The 23,142-nt window shown below is 50.8% G+C and overlaps 1 protein-coding gene across 2 annotated transcripts in view; it reads right to left on the bottom strand.

Moving 5' to 3' along the window:
* Window positions 1-23,142, bottom strand: part of AJAP1 (adherens junctions associated protein 1) — an 896,426-nt gene that overhangs the window by 860,821 nt on the left and 12,463 nt on the right. The window lies entirely within an intron of this gene.

Genomic DNA, 23,142 nt, shown 5'->3' with positions numbered 1-23,142 from the left:
TGTATCCATATAATTTGTGTCAGACCTCAGTCGAATTTTTAAATAAATTAAGTGATTTTGGCAATCAGAAAATAAGAATGTTTAATTTGGTCTTGTAATGGACATTTCTAAGAACTTTGGGCAGACAGCAGTGAGTTCATAGTGCAGATCTTTACACATTTTTTATTATATAATTTTGATTACATCAATCAAACCCCTCTGTCTCTGAAATGGCTAGCTAAATTCACACATAGATGATAGGTATGAAAGTCCCTTCAATGTGAAATCTACCTTTTAGACACAATTACTTCAATATAAACTTCCTTGAGTGCCATGAATGTAGGTTACATTAAACTCAACAACACTGTTTCACTTTGAGGGCATCTCCAGCCTCCCGGGAAGCACATTTTTCATGCTTACGTCTTCACAAAGAGGAAAGAAGACATTCATTTCAGTTGCAATAATTGTGATCCCTCCAGCAACTCCTAACGCTTTCTCAACTTTTTAATTTATTCTGCCCAACCAAGTGCATAAGTTAATTTTTTATGATACAGCAATGCTTTCAGTATTTGCAAGAGTAGTCAGAGGTGATCTGTGTGTGGCTCATGTTTCCTCAATAATTTCAAACGGTGTTAAGATTTCATTTTGCCTTGTTATCACAACGCCTCAGTATTCGTGGGTCAGGAAACGCCACAAACTGAGGCTTGACTTTAAAGCTTAGCCATTATTGAGCGGAGGGGGCTCTGCCAGAGATTCTGTCTTAAAACATGTCTCCTCCTTATAAACACATTCCCCCAGTAGCACTCGGTGTTGTGGACGAGTGACGGCGCAGGCAGCGGGGGGGGGGGGGGGGGTGGGACATAGGGGCCGCTGTACGACAAAAAAAATAGAAATAATTAAAAAACGTACCTGGAGCCAGCCACGTCACGCTCTTCTGCTCCTCCTCTTGCAGGCACAAGCTCCCATAAATGTCCTGCGGCCAATCCTGAAGCTGCTCTCATGCATGAGCAGTTTCAGGATTTGCCTCAGCTCTCTCGATTTGCACTCCCAGACAGACTGGGAGCCTGTGCCTACTCTCTCCAACCCAGCAACGCAGCTGGGTTAGAGAGAGCTTCAATATGCATGACAGTCTGGCCAGCCTGAGACGGCGGGCCAAACTGTCATGCGCACTGAAGGCTGTGCCCTGCCATTCCTCCTGTTATCTTCTTGGACCTGTCTCAAAGACTCTGCAGGAAAGGACAAATAAAATGATAATAAAATGTGTTTATATCATTTTATTTTTCCTTTCCTGCCGTTTTGGGGGAGTGACGCTCCTCTGCCATAGTGGAGTGGCCGCCGCTGCCTTCAACATCTCTCTCTGGTTACCTGCACACATCTTTAAAACTGTCCTTGCCTCCAAACAGCATTCACTGCACGGTTGTCATGTCAGAGAATGTGAAGTATTGAAAGCTGACACCAAATCAAACATGTTTGCCTTAGATAATACCACTGAGCACTTTTGCTGTCATCTAGCAAGTCTGAAATGCTACTTAATAGCTGCTAAAGCAATTATTCCAGTGTTTTAACATCATAGAACTAAGAAAAGAGCATCCGAATTGTACTTTGCATGCACTGGTTTCCGGAATCTCCTTCTTCAATCGAGGATGCAACTTGTCTTTTCTGAGACCAAATGAATATGACTTGCTTTTAGAGAAATGTAATACAATTCAGAGTGCTGGGGCATGCATAAAATCTGAACATGCATGTATGCAAAGGAACTTATACCCTCTCTCACGCAGCAAGAGTTTCCTTTTTTAGGTCTTTAGCTACCTGCCAGTCTCTTGTAATCAAAATAATTTGTCATAAAAAATACATAAGTAGATGCATATACAATAGAAGGCTTTTGGTCTGCCCTCTTCAGCCATTGCTCTCTTCACTTGTCATTCACGTTTTTCTGCCACCCACTCCAGCATACAGCAAGGAGAAAAGGGTCAGCCCACTTAAGACATTGTTTCTGAGTGACTGTATTTTGCACGTGCACATCCATCTGAAAAAAGTGTGTTTCAGGTGGTTGTAATGAAAATTCTTGATTTTTTTAAATTATTTCCCTGTATAGGGACTTTCACTTATTTATTTCTGTTTTAAGAGCCAGACCCCAGGTACAGCAGGATTTGATCAGGAAGCTGGATTTGGACAAGAAGCTCGCGGGTTGTTTAATTACAGGTATGCATGCACAGTTGCTCCATCATGCCAGCTCCGTTAGTTATTTCTGCACTTGGGTCATTCTCTACATAGACATAAAAGAAGGACCAATGTGTGAGTCCTTTCGGAACCTGTCACATACCTGGCGGTAAAGCTGAAGATCATTTTGTAAGAGAGTTCCAATTCTGGTATTAGAATGTACTTAATACAAATTTCAGTGAAAAGCATATTTCACATTTCATAATGTAATAGGAAGTATTTTCATTTTTATGAAAAACAATGAGTTTTCTATTTCTATTTATTATTTTAGAAAAGTGAAGCAAGTATGGCAATATATTTGTGAACAATCAAATTTTAAGTTTCTCTTTCTTTGAAGTCACTAAGATGAGTGAAAGCTATTGAAACCAAAATGGCGACCAATGTGTATCATGAGAGGTGGAACTTGTTCTTGGTCTTTACCAACCACACGCTCCTGCTGGTCTTTCAATCAATCAAACAGGATTTACAGTGCACAGCTAATCACCGTGAGGGTGTCCATGCACTGAGATTCAGGCTGCTTGGGAAACTCAATTGAATAGCCAAGTCTTGAGTCTGCTTCTGAATTCTTTATTAGAGAGTCAAGTCCTAAGATGGAAGGGGAAGCTGTACCAGGAGGTAGGAGAAGGAACATCCACCACTGTTGTTTCAGCGGATGTGAGGGGTGTAAGTGAGGGAGAAGGAGGCAGGTAGCAAGTGTTTGGAGGGTTGGCGGAAGCTCAGGCAGTGGTTGATGTATGCTGGTCCGTGGTTGTGCAGAGCTTTGAGGGGTGGGTAAATTGGTGTTTCTTGTGGATGGGAAACCAGTGGAGGTTCCTCGGGGGGGGTGTGGGTCTGTCCTGGGCAGACGAGAATGAGTCTGGCTGCTGAGTTCTGAATGGTCTACAGTCAATTCAGAAGGTGTGTGGTAATTCCTGCGTATAGTGCGTTGACATAGTCCATGCTGCTGGTGATGAGGGCTTGGGTGATGGTGCACCTGATTAAGACTGGGAGTCATTTGAATATTGTTGGACCCGGCCCTTCTGGCAGGTTCACCCCCGAGACTTTTCGCTTTTTTATTGATGACTTGGTGTAATGGATTTTGGTTTCTGCGCACTTTACCACTGTGTCTCAGGGTAAAGTGCGTGCGTGTGTTGAGGTTGGCCTGCCCTCCCATAGGAATGCATGGGAGAATGTATGGGTCCCGGTAGTTCTTGATGCGTGGGGTGTGCAGGCCCGTGTTTGGTATGTGCGGACTCGTGGGAGTGAATGCTGCGCGTTGATGTGTGCGGCGTGCATGTACCTGGTGTGGAAGTGCCACTTCTAGAAGTGGGCACTTCAGTGTGCAGTCTGGAATGTGTGGCTTGTCTGGCGATTGGCTGGCGAGGTCAGGTGACGGACTAGGGAATTCCCCAGAGTCAGGAGGAGTCACCCAGTGGTGAATGGGGAGTTAGCATGTTGATGGCTGGGGAGGAGTGTACCTGGGTCCTGAATAGGACAGGGCTCCCCCACACAATGCTGGCGCCGGCCCCTGTGGTGCGTCTAATGACCCTAGCCCTGCCAGTGAATAGGGAGAGGGGCTGAGCAAAACAAAGTGCTCAGGAACCAGATGTAACTGGTTCGCCCCTTCCCTGCACCTTAGACAAAGACTTGTATAGTATAAAAAGGGGCTGTGTCCCCTTACATGGGGTGTTCTCTTGCAGGATCATCTGAGGGGGGGCCTGCTGCTGCTGGGCGCCAGGAGAGACCGCCACTGGGGACTGCCTCCCTGCTGGAGGACCCTGTGTGCTGGCTCTGGGCCCAGCCTTTGCCCCCTGTTCTTTAAGGACTCTTTACTGGACCTTTTTGGTTGATCTGCAGCGCCTGGGAGCGCTCCTGGAACTTTGTAGCGCTGTGCGCGCTGTTTTCCTAGACTTGCTATCTTGGTAGCGCCTGGGAGCGCTTGCTGGGCTTTATAGCGCTGGGAGCGCTGTGCGTTGCTTTATAGCGCTGTGTGCGCTTGGATTTCGTGAGCGGGTGCCCACCCCGCTTTATTGCAGGATCGATATTTCTGGCGGGTGCCCACCCCGCCAGGGACCTTGCCGCTCATTTCTGGCCCTTCCTGCTCTGAAACCGAAGGCGGGAGCCCACCCCGCGCTTCAGGAAAGGCCGGTAGCGAATTCACCGCCGCAGCCCGGAGTCCCGGCCGCGTCATCCCCCTGCCGCGCTGGGATTGGTCCAGCGGGAGGGGGTGTGGCCCACGTGATCGGGGCCGCCAGGAGGAAGCCGCGACGTAAACACGGGAAGCGGACGGGAGCCTACCCCGCGCTTCCCGGAGCAAGAAGAGGGAGAAGAGGCCGGTGCGGAGGGGGCGCGAGGCACATTGTCGGTGCCTGCCCCTCCGCGAGGAAGCCTCGGAGCCTTCCCACCAGAACGGAGACGACGCGGGAGTCCCCCGAACAGCCGGTGAGTGTCCAGAGGGCTGGGGGACTCCGCGCATGTGCTGGGGGGTGCAGGGAGCTGTGTTCACGAGCCCCGTGAGGCTCCAACGAGAGGAGGCATGCGTATTTAGAGCGCTGACGCTCTAACGACCGGGGGCACTTCAATAGAGCCCTGTGAGGCTCCAACGACTGGCACATTGTTTCTCGAGCCCCGTGAGGCTCTAGGGGGCATTTCTTAGTGAGTAGAGCGGCCCCGGAAGGCAGCGGGCCGCTCCTACGTGTCCCAGGGCACCTTGGTGGTGTCCATGCTCAGTTTCCCAGCTGCCCAGCACTTCGTGGGCAGCTGCAACGTTTAGGTTGGGGATAATTACTTTTTAGCTTGCGCAGCTGGCGCAGCTTGGCTGAGACAGAGTGTCCTAGCTTGGACAAAGGCCAGTTGGCCTAGGGACTGCCACAGGTGGTGGCTTATGTGAGTTTTCACGCTAACGTTCCTACCTGCACCTCTGAATGTATTTTTGCTGCATCATGTGTTTTCTTTCAGAGCACCGCTGAATGTTTCATGCATCATGTGTTCACCATGTTCTGCACCTCTGAATGTTTTATGCATCATGTGTAATATGTGTTTTCCCATACAGGTATTGTGATACCTAAGTGGTAGTGTTCCCCTGGTACCGGTGGTACTAGGGAGGTTCTGAGTCCCTGCGTGATAGTCTCCTAAAGTGGTTAGGGTTGCGTAGGTGGTACTGTCTTGTTACCAGTAAGTACTGGTTGTGTGCTATACGAATATTATGTTTTGTGCTACAGTAATTTTATATTTGGTGCTAAGTGCTGAATATCAAAAAGTGCAAATTCTTGACAGTGGTCCACGTGGCCCTGTCCCCTGTATATATATAATCCCTTGTAAATTCTGCCCGTGCCTGTTGGCACATTGTAAAGTGTGTGTTCTTATCTAATGTGTTGTGTATAATACAAAGGTTATTTTTATAGAATACCTTGTGTGGAGTTTCCTTTGTGGTGGGCCTTGGGTGTTGTTGCTGGGTGCGCGCGCAAACGCTTTACACATCGCCTCAGAGATAAGCCTGGCTGCTCGTGCCAAGCTACCAAGGGGGTGAGCAGGGGTTATCTTTGGCGTGTAACTTCCTTGCCCTGACTAGAGTGGTGGTTTCTGCCTGGCTTTGGCGCAAGCCCTAGCCAACCAGAAATCGCCAGTTCTAACATTGGTGGCAGCGGTGGGATTTGGACGTGCGTTTGCGCTGTACCGCAGCAGCGACTGGCTACACCACAAAACTCTGCATTAGATAAATCACATTTTAGGGATTATTGTTTTGAAGTTCCATTATTTCTTCTCCTGAAGGTGTCCTTTTTGAATCATGTACTCCTGTGTTAGCTCAGACACTCAGGTTCCTTGTGTTAAACTCTTCTCAGGAACGTCCGCCAAAATGGAGCCTGCTTTTTACTTCTGTAGTCTGTTTAGGTACAGTAGGTTGGAGCTGGTAAGGTTCTGTGAGGAGAGGGACATAGAGGTGGGTGAGTTAGATACCCAGTCCAAACTGAGGGACAACCTGATCACTTGGCAAAAGGTTGAGTGGGAGCGAGAGCGCAGCGAGGAAGATAGGGCCCGGGCCGCACGCCGAGAGGGTGGTGGGTCTGTGGGGAGCCCTGAAGATTCAGAAGAGGAGGAAGGTTACCTGACAGGGACGCCAGTAGAAAGTGAAGACCCCATAGATAGGGAGTCCCTTGCTGGGTCCAGTGTCAGGAGCAGCACCCCATCCCTTTACCTGTCCCCAGAGGAGTGGATAGATAGGAGGGAGGAGAGGGAGCATCAGCTGGCCATGGAGAAGCTCAGGTTAGAGCATGCCAAGGAGATGGCGCAGCTGGGTGTGGAGGAGAGGATGGCGGAGGCAGAGAGGGCCTTCGCCAGGGAGAGATTAGCTCTGGAGGGTAGGTTGTCCCCAGAGCGCAGTTGTGGTTTTCTGGATTCCCCAGGGAGGGTTGAGTCCAGTGGTGGCAGCGATAGAGAGCCCAGTGCAGAGAGTCCCATTCACCATTCCCAGAGTCTGGTACCTGTTTTCCTAGAGGAGGAATGTAGGTTGAGGTTTAGGGGCAGGAGGAAGCTGTCTCACCAGTCTTGGGACACGTTTGTGGGTGAATGTGAGGATGCACTGGATGATTGGTTAAGGGTACACACGGAACGGGCTTTTGACGGACTGTATGCTCTGGTTGTCAAGGAGCAGCTGCTTGGTAGTTGTTGTCCTGGGCTGCGCCAACACCTGTTGAGGTATGTCTCTTTTTGCCCATGGGAGCTGGCAGCGGAAGCAGACCGTTGGGAGGGTGCCCAAGGTTCTGATGAGGTATGGGAGAGTACTTCCAATAGCAGTGGCTCAGGGATCTTCCCATCGTGGATGGGGGTAGAGGTTCAGAGTAGCCCAGCTAGGTCTCAGAGTAGTGAGAGGAGTGTCGGGGCTCACGGCCTATCTCAGTGGAGTAGGAGTGAGTGGGTGACTTTGAGTCCCCAGAGGCCCGAAACCCAGTCTCAGAACCTGGATGGTTTCTTAAGGGAACACCAGGTTGGGGGCCTAGGCTGTCCTGTTAGGTCACTTGAGGAAGCTCGCCTAGGGTATGGAGAACCTGGAGTCTCTGTAAATGGAGCTCCAGTGGTTCTGGTGTCAGGCAGTACCGCTCCGGTAGGGAGGGTACAGAAGTCCGGCGAGAGGAGTGGCATGGGGCTGTGTTCCCCGGTGGAGGAGCCAGTGGGTCAGGGAACAGCCGGTAGGGCTGAGTCTCCTAGAGGTGACCATGGCGACTACACGTCTGTCCTGGGGGATCTTCGCGCACTGTCAGGTGGACAGGGGGCGGGAGATCTGCGCCAGGCAGACTGTCATGCAACATATGAGGAATATGTTACTCTTGGGGGGATACTGTGTGAGTCCCCAGAAGTCCTGGAGTGCCAGGCAAGTATGCAACCGAAGGTTCTAGACCAGAGGTTGGGAGGCCAGGTTCAGGGTCAGCCTGACCTGAAGGGTAGGGCTACTGTAACCAGTGTCCTGACCAGTGCTTCTTCCAGAGGTACCGCCCCAGTTGGTGGGGAGCAGGACTTTGGAAGGGGGTGCAGAGGGTGGGAGAGCCCGCCTCTGACCCCGGTGCAACCTGAGGGGTTAAACCCTAGGTTGGGAGACCAGTTCTCAGGGAGGTGTCCTGAGCTGGTGGGAAAGTTGATTTCTGAGGGTGCCTCTCAGAGGAGGAGAGGACGGAACCCTAGAAGGAGAGGTAGGGGGAGGAGAGCCTCACCCGTGACTGTTGGTCAGCTTGAGGGTTCAGACCCTGGGCTGGAAGATCAGTGGATGTTTAGAACAGCCCTGATGAGGGGAAGAGTGGAAAATGGTCACTACGTGCCAGGGGTTACTACCCCCCACTCTGTGGTTAGGCAAGGACCAGTGGCGCCTAGATGGCCTAGGGCCTGGTCCTGGCCGCGGACAGCTGAGGAGTACCAGTGGGGTAGCCCAGTTGGTCCGCCGAGTTCTTTTAGAAAGAACTCCAGGGGTTTAGAGTGGCGTAAAACCGGAGAGTGTCCCTGCCGTTGCGGGCCTGTGTCCGTGTTTTGTCGCCCAAAGCAGGGAAGACCTTCACGGTGGTGATTGGTCTACCCTGCGTTTTGGCTGGAAGGGGGTTGTGTTGGACCCGGCCCTTCTGGCAGGTTCACCCCCGAGACTTTTCGCTTTTTTATTGATGACTTGGTGTAATGGATTTTGGTTTCTGCGCACTTTACCACTGTGTCTCAGGGTAAAGTGCGTGCGTGTGTTGAGGTTGGCCTGCCCTCCCATAGGAATGCATGGGAGAATGTATGGGTCCCGGTAGTTCCTGATGCGTGGGGTGTGCAGGCCCGTGTTTGGTATGTGCGGACTCGTGGGAGTGAATGCTGCGCGTTGATGTGTGCGGCGTGCATGTACCTGGTGTGGAAGTGCCACTTCTAGAAGTGGGCACTTCAGTGTGCAGTCTGGAATGTGTGGCTTGTCTGGCGATTGGCTGGCGAGGTCAGGTGACGGACTAGGGAATTCCCCAGAGTCAGGAGGAGTCACCCAGTGGTGAATGGGGAGTTAGCATGTTGATGGCTGGGGAGGAGTGTACCTGGGTCCTGAATAGGACAGGGCTCCCCCACACAATGCTGGCGCCGGCCCCTGTGGTGCGTCTAATGACCCTAGCCCTGCCAGTGAATAGGGAGAGGGGCTGAGCAAAACAAAGTGCTCAGGAACCAGATGTAACTGGTTCGCCCCTTCCCTGCACCTTAGACAAAGACTTGTATAGTATAAAAAGGGGCTGTGTCCCCTTACATGGGGTGTTCTCTTGCAGGATCATCTGAGGGGGGGCCTGCTGCTGCTGGGCGCCAGGAGAGACCGCCACTGGGGACTGCCTCCCTGCTGGAGGACCCTGTGTGCTGGCTCTGGGCCCAGCCTTTGCCCCCTGTTCTTTAAGGACTCTTTACTGGACCTTTTTGGTTGATCTGCAGCGCCTGGGAGCGCTCCTGGAACTTTGTAGCGCTGTGCGCGCTGTTTTCCTAGACTTGCTATCTTGGTAGCGCCTGGGAGCGCTTGCTGGGCTTTATAGCGCTGGGAGCGCTGTGCGTTGCTTTATAGCGCTGTGTGCGCTTGGATTTCGTGAGCGGGTGCCCACCCCGCTTTATTGCAGGATCGATATTTCTGGCGGGTGCCCACCCCGCCAGGGACCTTGCCGCTCATTTCTGGCCCTTCCTGCTCTGAATCCGAAGGCGGGAGCCCACCCCGCGCTTCAGGAAAGGCCGGTAGCGAATTCACCGCCGCAGCCCGGAGTCCCGGCCGCGTCATCCCCCTGCCGCGCTGGGATTGGTCCAGCGGGAGGGGGTGTGGCCCACGTGATCGGGGCCGCCAGGAGGAAGCCGCGACGTAAACACGGGAAGCGGACGGGAGCCTACCCCGCGCTTCCCGGAGCAAGAAGAGGGAGAAGAGGCCGGTGCGGAGGGGGCGCGAGGCACATTGTCGGTGCCTGCCCCTCCGCGAGGAAGCCTCGGAGCCTTCCCACCAGAACGGAGACGACGCGGGAGTCCCCCGAACAGCCGGTGAGTGTCCAGAGGGCTGGGGGACTCCGCGCATGTGCTGGGGGGTGCAGGGAGCTGTGTTCACGAGCCCCGTGAGGCTCCAACGAGAGGAGGCATGCGTATTTAGAGCGCTGACGCTCTAACGACCGGGGGCACTTCAATAGAGCCCTGTGAGGCTCCAACGACTGGCACATTGTTTCTCGAGCCCCGTGAGGCTCTAGGGGGCATTTCTTAGTGAGTAGAGCGGCCCCGGAAGGCAGCGGGCCGCTCCTACGTGTCCCAGGGCACCTTGGTGGTGTCCATGCTCAGTTTCCCAGCTGCCCAGCACTTCGTGGGCAGCTGCAACGTTTAGGTTGGGGATAATTACTTTTTAGCTTGCGCAGCTGGCGCAGCTTGGCTGAGACAGAGTGTCCTAGCTTGGACAAAGGCCAGTTGGCCTAGGGACTGCCACAGGTGGTGGCTTATGTGAGTTTTCACGCTAACGTTCCTACCTGCACCTCTGAATGTATTTTTGCTGCATCATGTGTTTTCTTTCAGAGCACCGCTGAATGTTTCATGCATCATGTGTTCACCATGTTCTGCACCTCTGAATGTTTTATGCATCATGTGTAATATGTGTTTTCCCATACAGGTATTGTGATACCTAAGTGGTAGTGTTCCCCTGGTACCGGTGGTACTAGGGAGGTTCTGAGTCCCTGCGTGATAGTCTCCTAAAGTGGTTAGGGTTGCGTAGGTGGTACTGTCTTGTTACCAGTAAGTACTGGTTGTGTGCTATACGAATATTATGTTTTGTGCTACAGTAATTTTATATTTGGTGCTAAGTGCTGAATATCAAAAAGTGCTAATTCTTGACAGTGGTCCACGTGGCCCTGTCCCCTGTATATATATAATCCCTTGTAAATTCTGCCCGTGCCTGTTGGCACATTGTAAAGTGTGTGTTCTTATCTAATGTGTTGTGTATAATACAAAGGTTATTTTTATAGAATACCTTGTGTGGAGTTTCTTTTGTGGTGGGCCTTGGGTGTTGTTGCTGGGTGCGCGCGCAAACGCTTTACACATCGCCTCAGAGATAAGCCTGGCTGCTCGTGCCAAGCTACCAAGGGGGTGAGCAGGGGTTATCTTTGGCGTGTAACTTCCTTGCCCTGACTAGAGTGGTGGTTTCTGCCTGGCTTTGGCGCAAGCCCTAGCCAACCAGAAATCGCCAGTTCTAACATTGGTGGCAGCGGTGGGATTTGGACGTGCGTTTGCGCTGTACCGCAGCAGCGACTGGCTACACCACAAAACTCTGCATTAGATAAATCACATTTTAGGGATTATTGTTTTGAAGTTCCATTATTTCTTCTCCTGAAGGTGTCCTTTTTGAATCATGTACTCCTGTGTTAGCTCAGACACTCAGGTTCCTTGTGTTAAACTCTTCTCAGGAACGTCCGCCAAAATGGAGCCTGCTTTTAACTTCTGTAGTCTGTTTAGGTACAGTAGGTTGGAGCTGGTAAGGTTCTGTGAGGAGAGGGACATAGAGGTGGGTGAGTTAGATACCCAGTCCAAACTGAGGGACAACCTGATCACTTGGCAAAAGGTTGAGTGGGAGCGAGAGCGCAGCGAGGAAGATAGGGCCCGGGCCGCACGCCGAGAGGGTGGTGGGTCTGTGGGGAGCCCTGAAGATTCAGAAGAGGAGGAAGGTTACCTGACAGGGACGCCAGTAGAAAGTGAAGACCCCATAGATAGGGAGTCCCTTGCTGGGTCCAGTGTCAGGAGCAGCACCCCATCCCTTTACCTGTCCCCAGAGGAGTGGATAGATAGGAGGGAGGAGAGGGAGCATCAGCTGGCCATGGAGAAGCTCAGGTTAGAGCATGCCAAGGAGATGGCGCAGCTGGGTGTGGAGGAGAGGATGGCGGAGGCAGAGAGGGCCTTCGCCAGGGAGAGATTAGCTCTGGAGGGTAGGTTGTCCCCAGAGCGCAGTTGTGGTTTTCTGGATTCCCCAGGGAGGGTTGAGTCCAGTGGTGGCAGCGATAGAGAGCCCAGTGCAGAGAGTCCCATTCACCATTCCCAGAGTCTGGTACCTGTTTTCCTAGAGGAGGAATGTAGGTTGAGGTTTAGGGGCAGGAGGAAGCTGTCTCACCAGTCTTGGGACACGTTTGTGGGTGAATGTGAGGATGCACTGGATGATTGGTTAAGGGTACACACGGAACGGGCTTTTGACGGACTGTATGCTCTGGTTGTCAAGGAGCAGCTGCTTGGTAGTTGTTGTCCTGGGCTGCGCCAACACCTGTTGAGGTATGGCTCTTTTTGCCCATGGGAGCTGGCAGCGGAAGCAGACCGTTGGGAGGGTGCCCAAGGTTCTGATGAGGTATGGGAGAGTACTTCCAATAGCAGTGGCTCAGGGATCTTCCCATCGTGGATGGGGGTAGAGGTTCAGAGTAGCCCAGCTAGGTCTCAGAGTAGTGAGAGGAGTGTCGGGGCTCACGGCCTATCTCAGTGGAGTAGGAGTGAGTGGGTGACTTTGAGTCCCCAGAGGCCCGAAACCCAGTCTCAGAACCTGGATGGTTTCTTAAGGGAACACCAGGTTGGGGGCCTAGGCTGTCCTGTTAGGTCACTTGAGGAAGCTCGCCTAGGGTATGGAGAACCTGGAGTCTCTGTAAATGGAGCTCCAGTGGTTCTGGTGTCAGGCAGTACCGCTCCGGTAGGGAGGGTGCAGAAGTCCGGCGAGAGGAGTGGCATGGGGCTGTGTTCCCCGGTGGAGGAGCCAGTGGGTCAGGGACCAGCCGGTAGGGCTGAGTCTCCTAGAGGTGACCATGGCGACTACACGTCTGTCCTGGGGGATCTTCGCGCACTGTCAGGTGGACAGGGGGCGGGAGATCTGCGCCAGGCAGACTGTCATGCAACATATGAGGAATATGTTACTCTTGGGGGGATACTGTGTGAGTCCCCAGAAGTCCTGGAGTGCCAGGCAAGTATGCAACCGAAGGTTCTAGACCAGAGGTTGGGAGGCCAGGTTCAGGGTCAGCCTGACCTGAAGGGTAGGGCTACTGTAACCAGTGTCCTGACCAGTGCTTCTTCCAGAGGTACCGCCCCAGTTGGTGGGGAGCAGGACTTTGGAAGGGGGTGCAGAGGGTGGGAGAGCCCGCCTCTGACCCCGGTGCAACCTGAGGGGTTAAACCCTAGGTTGGGAGACCAGTTCTCAGGGAGGTGTCCTGAGCTGGTGGGAAAGTTGATTTCTGAGGGTGCCTCTCAGAGGAGGAGAGGACGGAACCCTAGAAGGAGAGGTAGGGGGAGGAGAGCCTCACCCGTGACTGTTGGTCAGCTTGAGGGTTCAGACCCTGGGCTGGAAGATCAGTGGATGTTTAGAACAGCCCTGATGAGGGGAAGAGTGGAAAATGGTCACTACGTGCCAGGGGTTACTACCCCCCACTCTGTGGTTAGGCAAGGACCAGTGGCGCCTAGATGGCCTAGGGCCTGGTCCTGGCCGCGGACAGCTGAGGAGTACCAGTGGGGTAGCCCAGTTGGTCCGCCGAGTTCTTTTAGAAAGAACTCCAGGGGTTTAGAGTGGCGTAAAACCGGAGAGTGTCCCTGCCGTTGCGGGCCTGTGTCCGTGTTTTGTCGCCCAAAGCAGGGAAGACCTTCACGGTGGTGATTGGTCTACCCTGCGTTTTGGCTGGAAGGGGGTTGTGTTGGACCCGGCCCTTCTGGCAGGTTCACCCCCGAGACTTTTCGCTTTTTTATTGATGACTTGGTGTAATGGATTTTGGTTTCTGCGCACTTTACCACTGTGTCTCAGGGTAAAGTGCGTGCGTGTGTTGAGGTTGGCCTGCCCTCCCATAGGAATGCATGGGAGAATGTATGGGTCCCGGTAGTTCCTGATGCGTGGGGTGTGCAGGCCCGTGTTTGGTATGTGCGGACTCGTGGGAGTGAATGCTGCGCGTTGATGTGTGCGGCGTGCATGTACCTGGTGTGGAAGTGCCACTTCTAGAAGTGGGCACTTCAGTGTGCAGTCTGGAATGTGTGGCTTGTCTGGCGATTGGCTGGCGAGGTCAGGTGACGGACTAGGGAATTCCCCAGAGTCAGGAGGAGTCACCCAGTGGTGAATGGGGAGTTAGCATGTTGATGGCTGGGGAGGAGTGTACCTGGGTCCTGAATAGGACAGGGCTCCCCCACACAATGCTGGCGCCGGCCCCTGTGGTGCGTCTAATGACCCTAGCCCTGCCAGTGAATAGGGAGAGGGGCTGAGCAAAACAAAGTGCTCAGGAACCAGATGTAACTGGTTCGCCCCTTCCCTGCACCTTAGACAAAGACTTGTATAGTATAAAAAGGGGCTGTGTCCCCTTACATGGGGTGTTCTCTTGCAGGATCATCTGAGGGGGGGCCTGCTGCTGCTGGGCGCCAGGAGAGACCGCCACTGGGGACTGCCTCCCTGCTGGAGGACCCTGTGTGCTGGCTCTGGGCCCAGCCTTTGCCCCCTGTTCTTTAAGGACTCTTTACTGGACCTTTTTGGTTGATCTGCAGCGCCTGGGAGCGCTCCTGGAACTTTGTAGCGCTGTGCGCGCTGTTTTCCTAGACTTGCTATCTTGGTAGCGCCTGGGAGCGCTTGCTGGGCTTTATAGCGCTGGGAGCGCTGTGCGTTGCTTTATAGCGCTGTGTGCGCTTGGATTTCGTGAGCGGGTGCCCACCCCGCTTTATTGCAGGATCGATATTTCTGGCGGGTGCCCACCCCGCCAGGGACCTTGCCGCTCATTTCTGGCCCTTCCTGCTCTGAATCCGAAGGCGGGAGCCCACCCCGCGCTTCAGGAAAGGCCGGTAGCGAATTCACCGCCGCAGCCCGGAGTCCCGGCCGCGTCATCCCCCTGCCGCGCTGGGATTGGTCCAGCGGGAGGGGGTGTGGCCCACGTGATCGGGGCCGCCAGGAGGAAGCCGTGACGTAAACACGGGAAGCGGACGGGAGCCTACCCCGCGCTTCCCGGAGCAAGAAGAGGGAGAAGAGGCCGGAGCCGGTGCGGAGGGGGCGCGAGGCACATTGTCGGTGCCTGCCCCTCCGCGAGGAAGCCTCGGAGCCTTCCCACCAGAACGGAGACGACGCGGGAGTCCCCCGAACAGCCGGTGAGTGTCCAGAGGGCTGGGGGACTCCGCGCATGTGCTGGGGGGTGCAGGGAGCTGTGTTCACGAGCCCCGTGAGGCTCCAACGAGAGGAGGCATGCGTATTTAGAGCGCTGACGCTCTAACGACCGGGGGCACTTCAATAGAGCCCTGTGAGGCTCCAACGACTGGCACATTGTTTCTCGAGCCCCGTGAGGCTCTAGGGGGCATTTCTTAGTGAGTAGAGCGGCCCCGGAAGGCAGCGGGCCGCTCCTACGTGTCCCAGGGCACCTTGGTGGTGTCCATGCTCAGTTTCCCAGCTGCCCAGCACTTCGTGGGCAGCTGCAACGTTTAGGTTGGGGATAATTACTTTTTAGCTTGCGCAGCTGGCGCAGCTTGGCTGAGACAGAGTGTCCTAGCTTGGACAAAGGCCAGTTGGCCTAGGGACTGCCACAGGTGGTGGCTTATGTGAGTTTTCACGCTAACGTTCCTACCTGCACCTCTGAATGTATTTTTGCTGCATCATGTGTTTTCTTTCAGAGCACCGCTGAATGTTTCATGCATCATGTGTTCACCATGTTCTGCACCTCTGAATGTTTTATGCATCATGTGTAATATGTGTTTTCCCATACAGGTATTGTGATACCTAAGTGGTAGTGTTCCCCTGGTACCGGTGGTACTAGGGAGGTTCTGAGTCCCTGCGTGATAGTCTCCTAAAGTGGTTAGGGTTGCGTAGGTGGTACTGTCTTGTTACCAGTAAGTACTGGTTGTGTGCTATACGAATATTATGTTTTGTGCTACAGTAATTTTATATTTGGTGCTAAGTGCTGAATATCAAAAAGTGCTAATTCTTGACAGTGGTCCACGTGGCCCTGTCCCCTGTATATATATAATCCCTTGTAAATTCTGCCCGTGCCTGTTGGCACATTGTAAAGTGTGTGTTCTTATCTAATGTGTTGTGTATAATACAAAGGTTATTTTTATAGAATACCTTGTGTGGAGTTTCCTTTGTGGTGGGCCTTGGGTGTTGTTGCTGGGTGCGCGCGCAAACGCTTTACACATCGCCTCAGAGATAAGCCTGGCTGCTCGTGCCAAGCTACCAAGGGGGTGAGCAGGGGTTATCTTTGGCGTGTAACTTCCTTGCCCTGACTAGAGTGGTGGTTTCTGCCTGGCTTTGGCGCAAGCCCTAGCCAACCAGAAATCGCCAGTTCTAACAAATATCTTTTGCAGTATGCAAAGCATGAGGAAACAGGGGGAGAAGGCTGCTTTGATCTGTTTTTTCATTGTGATTTTGTTGTGTAAGATGATGCCCAGGTTCCTGGTGTAGATCACGGGGGGGGAGGTTTCAGTTCAGCAGGCCACCAGGAGTCGTTCCATGGGGAGGCGTTGTTTCCAAAGATCAATAGTTCACTCTTGTCCATGTTGAGCTTAAGGCAGTTGTTTTACATCCATCTGGCAACACTGGTCATGCACCATTGGAAGCTGGCCCTCCTGGTGGAAGGGTCTTCAGAAAGAGAAATGATGAGCTGAGTGTCATCTGCGTGTAAGTTAATGTTCAGTTCATTGTTTCTGATGATGCTGGGCAGGGGGGTCATTTAGGTGTTGAACGAAGTAGGGCTTATGGATGAGCCTTGAGGGATGCCGCAGATGATGTTCTTGGGCTCCGAGGTGAATGGTGGGAGGCGGATCCTTTATGTTCTTACTCTGAGGAAAGATGTGATCCATTTGAGGGTGTCCTCTTGGATTCCAATTTTGTGAAGCCTCTTGATTTGATCAGGGTGTGGTGAAACACTGTGTCAAAGGCCACTGAGAGGTCGAGGAGGATCAGGGCAGCCACCTCTCCCCACTCTAGGAGGGTTTTGATGTTGTCAGTTACTGCAATCAGGGTGGTTTCGGTGCTGTGGTTCGAGCGGAATCCAGATTGGGAGGTGTCCAGAAGATCATTATTCTCCAGGTAGTCCATGAGCTAGAGGTTGATGGACTTTTTGAGGACTTTGGCAGGAAAGGGGAGCACGGAGATGGACTGGTAGTTTTTTAGCTCATCTGGGTCAGCGGATAGTTTCTTGAGGAAGGGTTTGATTTTTTGATTTTAGTGGGCTTCCACTCACCTGGGAAGGTGGCTGAGGTGATGGATGTGTTGAAGATGGCTATGAGCTTGCCATTGATGGTCTTATTGCTGAGGTTGAGCATGTGGTGGGGACACGGGCCATCGGTGCTCCTGAGTGGACAGAGAGCATCAGTGGCTCTCTGCATGATGATCCGGTAGTCGGAGGTTGCAACTGGGGGCGAGGAGGCTGAGGATGTCATTGTCATTGGGTTGGGTCACAAAGTTTTTGTAGATGGTGTAGATCTTGTAATGGAAGAAGCCCGCCAGGTTGTTGCAGTGTACTTGGGTGGGAGTGGTAGTGTTTTCAGTCGCTGAGGGTTGGAGAACTTCTTGACAATGCTGAAGCGTTCCTTGATATGGTTGGAGCTGCCTTTGATGCAGTCAACTAAGACATTCCTGCTTGTCTAATTCAGGAACGAGCGGTGGGCTTCTTGCTGGTGTGGTGGCAGCAGTTGCGTGCGTAGGAGCTACGGTGTTGCAGGAGAAGAGGCAGTGGCAGCAGGTGAATGGGCGCACTGTTGAAGTGTGAAGAGGAGCGGCAGCAGTTGTTGTTGTGAGGTCTGGAGTCCAAGCCTCTGAGCTTGGTGCCTGTGTAGCAGCAGGTGGCGTGAGATCCAGGTTTCCTGGCACTGGGTGCGGTCCCGGTGCGAACGGGCACAGATGGGTTTGCCTTTAGTACACCTTTGGGATGATGGCTGCGCGGCCACTGCACAGTCACGCTGCATCCTCCATTAAGTAGGTCCTGGGAGGGGGAAGGGGCACAGGAAATGGGTGGCAAGGGCAGCAGGAACCAGGAAAGCTGAAAAGCAAGCAGCGGGTGTCGCTGAAGTCACAGGCACAAATTCGAGACAACACCACCAAAAAACAGGCACAAAACAAGGGGAAAAAGAAAAAGGCAAATGCAACAGTCACATGGAAATAATGTCAGAATAGAACCACCAAGGCAAAACAATTAGCAGAAGGCAATAAGGAACTAGCAGAAGGCAGTAAAGTTACAGGCACAAATTTAAAGTAGCAGGCGAGAACAAAGGCAAGTAAAGTCAAGTGACAGTGGCAAAAACCATAAATTAGAGTTCCAGGCAAAAATTAGTACAGGGAAAAAAGCAAAGACTGGCAGAGATAAAACAGAAGGTGACTACTGAGTCACAGTGCTCAGGCAGCGAGGGGGAGCTGGCAACTGAGACCTCTTCCTTTCACTAATTTAAATTACCTACCCATTTTTAACTCAAAGGTAATTTAACATTAAAACATTTTGCACTTTTCAGACTGCTTGGTAGTGACAAAAGCCATGTCCCTCTCCCTGTTGAAAGCCACCGGGTTCAAAGGGATCCTCCCCCCAACTTGGGCAGCTTGACGACCATGATGGCCTGGCATCTTGGCTCCAACCTCCCCACTCCTGGTGGGAGAGTGGGCCACAGCACACAACCAGGCTCGCCCTCAGTCAGTGTCTCCAGCAGCACCACCACTGCTACCAACCCCAAGTCTCCAGATGCCAGCCAACACAGTGTGAACAAGTAGAGCAAGAGGTTTCCTCCGGCTGTTGAAAAACCAGTGCCAATGCTGGTACCAATGAAGCCAATGCAAATACAGGTACCAACAAACATATATGTCGAGAGATCCCATTGGAAGCCTCATTGGTCTACTCATGGCACAGATATGGGCCTCTAATTAACTTATCGTGAGGGGACAGACAGCTGCGGCATTCGTTCAACCGTTATTGTGAGCAGGAGCTGCCTCAGCCAAACGCCACCATCTTTCCCTCAATAGCAGCCGCTATGTTCCAAACAGCCCCAGTGCTAAGTTAATGTTAGAAATTCATTGGCTGGCTCTTCGATCTGTTATTAATATTATCAGACATTTGAACACCATTTTCCTCAAAAGCTTTACAATTTGCTATTTTTCTTGGGTGGAGTGGGAATTGCAATTGGAAATTACAGCAATCACACATTTACTTATCTAATTTAACTGCAGCTATGCTATTAAACAAGAAAGGGCACCTCTAAAGCAGATAGGTCTTCACTGGTTTCCTTAGAGGTGAGAACAATCCAATCAAATAGGGTAAGAAGTTCTCCTTATTAGAAATATTCTCAGATGCCACTGGTTTTAAAGATATAGGGAATTGAACTTTAATTGTCAATCGAAGGGACTTCTATCATGGTAAGAATACTTGCTTAACTAATAATTGCTTACAGGATAGCACTGGATAGCACTGACAGTCAACTGACTTAGCCCCATCTTCCTCAGTTGTGGACCTTCCTTTCCTTTTCAGTTTCAGGTACCTCAAAGATTAAGAAGAAAAGTCTGGTTGCAGTGGAAGTTGAAACAACTATTCTCCACCTCACAAACAGAGCTTTGTTTGAAACACTAGCAGAAATGTTCCGTGTCATTGCCTCTAGTTAATGTGCCCCAAATGCAAGGCTAATTGAGGGCTAGTATTGGCCTAATTGAATCATGGACAAAACTTAGCATAGCTTTATCATTTGGTAGCATAGTTTCATAGACAAATAAGTCCAGCAATCAATCAAGGAGCCAGGAATGTGGCCAAGAGTCAGCTGTTGGAGCCCAACAAGTGGCAACACATATCTCTTGGACATCAACCACACCCATCCTACTCTGGGGCTATCTCAGGAGGCACAAAAGCCACAACATGGAGTACCTTCCTTATTGTCCAGCTCCTGTCCGGACTTTCCTTGTTGATAACATTTTGTTCACCTTCAAAATTCTTCACCGTGAGAAGAAGCCAAATGTATCCCATGCAATAGTAGTTCTGGTGATTTCACCTACTGCTAGTTTTAGCACGCAAATAACTTTACCAAATAAATTCATTATCATGAGAACCAAGAATGAAAACTTATGACAGAGGTCCAGTAAGTTTGACTCTTGCTTTGGACGGTGGGCGGAAATTGCGTAATCGCGTTACGCAAATCTCCGCGAAACGGTAAAAAATCTCTGCGAACACGCAGAAATTCCGCGAACACGCGGAATTGCTTGTTCGCGATACTTTTTTCCTGTTCGCGATCGCTGTTTGCGTGCTCGGGGTGAAATATCTCGCGAACACGCATATTGAGAACGCGATCAAGCAAAAAATTTCGCGAAGTCGCGGAACGCAGATTTTTGGGCAATTTCGCGTTCTCCGCGGAATGCGAAATTACCCAAATTCCACAAATTCCGCGAACGGAACGGAATTTACCGCCCAGGCCTAGTTGCCATAGCCTGCTTAGAATAGTTTAAATATCATTTTGGCCATCACATTCTTTATCTCCTAATTGTCTTGCACTTTGCTCGTTGCCTCCTACACACCAAACTTGTTTAGTACAATTGATATTTTGGTTCACGATACAACTTATATTGAATGTCAAACAAAACTAGAGGAAACTAGTTACTGAATCTGGCTTATTGTGGGAGGTGAGTTAGGTCACAGTCAGCATATATCTTCTCTTCCATTTCAAGAAAGGTATCAATTTTAGTAGGCATTACTAGTTACATGATCTTGCATTAATTTTCTTCCACTTAAGCACTTAAGAACAATCCTTAGCATTATAATAGGATGAGGCATAATAAAGTAGAAAATCTCATATATAAATGCACCCTGTAACTGCATTGAAAACTTGCTAAACAATACCCAGTCAAAACTGTGGAAAAAAGCCCTCTTATGGATTGATGGTATGGTACTGCTTGTAGTATGTATGTTTTCACTAGCTTCACAATTTTGACTCAGGGAGCAGGAACAATTCTCTAGCTAGAGAGTTGCTTTTTTCTAAAACTTCTTTCCTTCTCATAGCAAGAAATATAAATCACCTAGAGTAATTAATTACTATATGGGCGTATTACAGATGTTAAAAAAACTACCATGCACAGGAGGATAATTACTCCTTTCATAACCAATTGTTTGAAATATGTTTGCAGCTACAGTTTCTACGCTAGACTTGTACTTGTTATGAACTTAAAAGTTAGCAAAGAGATAACTGAAGTATTTTTTCAAACATGATAGCTCGTCGGAGTTCCCCAATGAATCACCCCTAACCACTAAATGTTTGTGACTGTTAGTTTGATCAATAAAAAACTAAAACATTCAAAGTTTTTTTTGCTGTATTGGTTAAGTCATGACTTGCCTGTCTCAAAACTGAAGAAGGTTAATTTGGTGGTCTAATCACAGGGGGAGTCACCACTTGCATACCTTTAAGATACTATATAAAAGTTACATTTCGAATTTGGTCTGTCCTATTCTCCTTTAAACCATCATATCAAATTCTTCTACTTTACATTCAAGAATTCACAAGCTTATGGAAAGTACATTGTGATGTTCAGACTCAAAATAGCATGTGTGACATAACAATATACCTACCACCTCCCCCGCCAGCTTCATTCACATCTAGAAGTCCTCTGACTGTTCCATTTGTACTTATCCGCCAAGAAGATTCAGGAAGAGGTTGTTTTTGTACATTCAAATACAAAATCATTTGAGAGTTTTTAATTCACAAAATATGTGGTACAAGTTTATAAAACTAATGCCAGGATGAAAATGTTCTACCTTCTAGAAAAAGATACCAGTGGGATTGCCCTTTCAGTACATTATAGATGGTATGTCTTCTATCAGGATGCCAAAAGGAGAACGTTTACATATTGTTGAATACTCAAATTCACATAAATATACCTAGCTTTAGAAAGATATATGTCACTGTGTATTTATATTGTTATCATGTATATAGTAGATATTTCTGCTTCTGTTCATAATGCCTAAAAGGACACCTAATCCTAACTTTTGGTAGCAGTAGTTGTAGGAGAGTAGGATCTGCTTTTTATGGTTACCCCCACTTTTTGCTGATGTTTTTCAACTTTAGTCTGGCTGGGGCCCTGCTATTCAAGACCCCAGCCCAACTGCCTCCTCTCTAAACTGATTCCATGTACCTTAGGTACACCACATATTGGTTTCTGGAGTGCCCTTATAAGTCCCTAGTATATGGTATACTATGTACCCAGGGTATAGGTACCCCAGAGGCCTACCTGGGGCTGCAGCATGTTTTATGCCACCCCTAGGAAGCCCTCCAAAATGACACCACAGGTCTGCTACTGCAGCCTGGGTAAGGTGGCGCATGCACCCCTTACTGAGATATAGGTTCACTATATCTCACCCTATCACTGCACATATAAACCTATCAGTCACCCCTATGGCAGGCCTTATCAACCCTGAAGGCAGGGTGCTTGGTTTTATGGTAGAGGGTGCCCATGCATGAGCAGAGCCCCTCTGCAGCCTTCGGAATCTATTCTCCGGGGTTGTCTGTGATGTAGCCTGACCATATACTCTTAAGTGCATTATAATCTCACGGTAAATGCTAACTTTGGGATGGCTGTATGGAAACATGTCGTGTTTGGTGTCAAACACCTTGGAATCATACCCCCACACCAGTAACTGGTGTGGGAGTATGATACCCCCTTCTACAGGGAGAAACATGACAGCACCGGTATACCCAGCTACCAGAGCCCTGGCATCACAAAATGGATGCTACCAGCCACAGACACAAGTCTGGCCTCCTGCTGCTGACCAATACTCTGGCAGGGGAGGCCTGGACAATAGGTTTTCTGTCACAGGGAGGTGTAATCACCTCCCAGACAGGCCTTAGTGGATTAGGGCTGGGTGGGTTCACTCCAGGAGTGCTTTGAAGTCTGCACTGGGGGCACATTTGGTGTCCCTGTGCATAGTTCAGCACAAACCGGTTGCCGGGACTACCAGCCCCTGCTCTGGGGCAAAACTGGACAAAGGAAATGGGTGTAGCCACCCCTCTTTCCTGACCCTCCCATAGGTGGGTCCCCAGAGTATGTCCAACCCCTTCTTTGGGTATCAGAAAGGAACCCCAGGCTACAGGACTTTAGATTACACCTGGACGAAACTCTGATACAGAAATCGCGGAACTTCGATGATCTACACGACTAGATGACTGAAGAATCTCCCTTGGAGTAAAGGAGTTACTTCCCTGCTTGGCAGGCACCATAGATGCATCTGCCCAGTTTGCATCTCCGAAGCTCCTGCCAGTCTCCGAAGTATTTGCAACACAGGAGGTGGGTTTCCAGTCTTCGCAGAGGCTGACCCAAGTCCCCAGCAAAGTTGAGACCCGTAGCATTCGTGGGTGCCGTGGAACCAGAACCCCTGGACACCGGGCACATTTACAAGTGCATTAGCTTCTCGACATCCCTTGAGACTGTGCATTGAGTTACCTGTAGCCCAGACCCCTAGCACATTTTCCACCGAAGATTGCTGGCCCACACTCCACGAGTGTTCCGTGAGCTGGCCCTTTGTGTTTTCACTT

This window comes from Triturus cristatus, chromosome 1_2 (genome assembly GCF_964204655.1).
Source record: "Triturus cristatus chromosome 1_2, aTriCri1.1, whole genome shotgun sequence".
NCBI classification, from domain to species: domain Eukaryota; kingdom Metazoa; phylum Chordata; class Amphibia; order Caudata; family Salamandridae; genus Triturus; species Triturus cristatus.
This window is presented reverse-complemented; position numbering and strand designations above follow the sequence as displayed.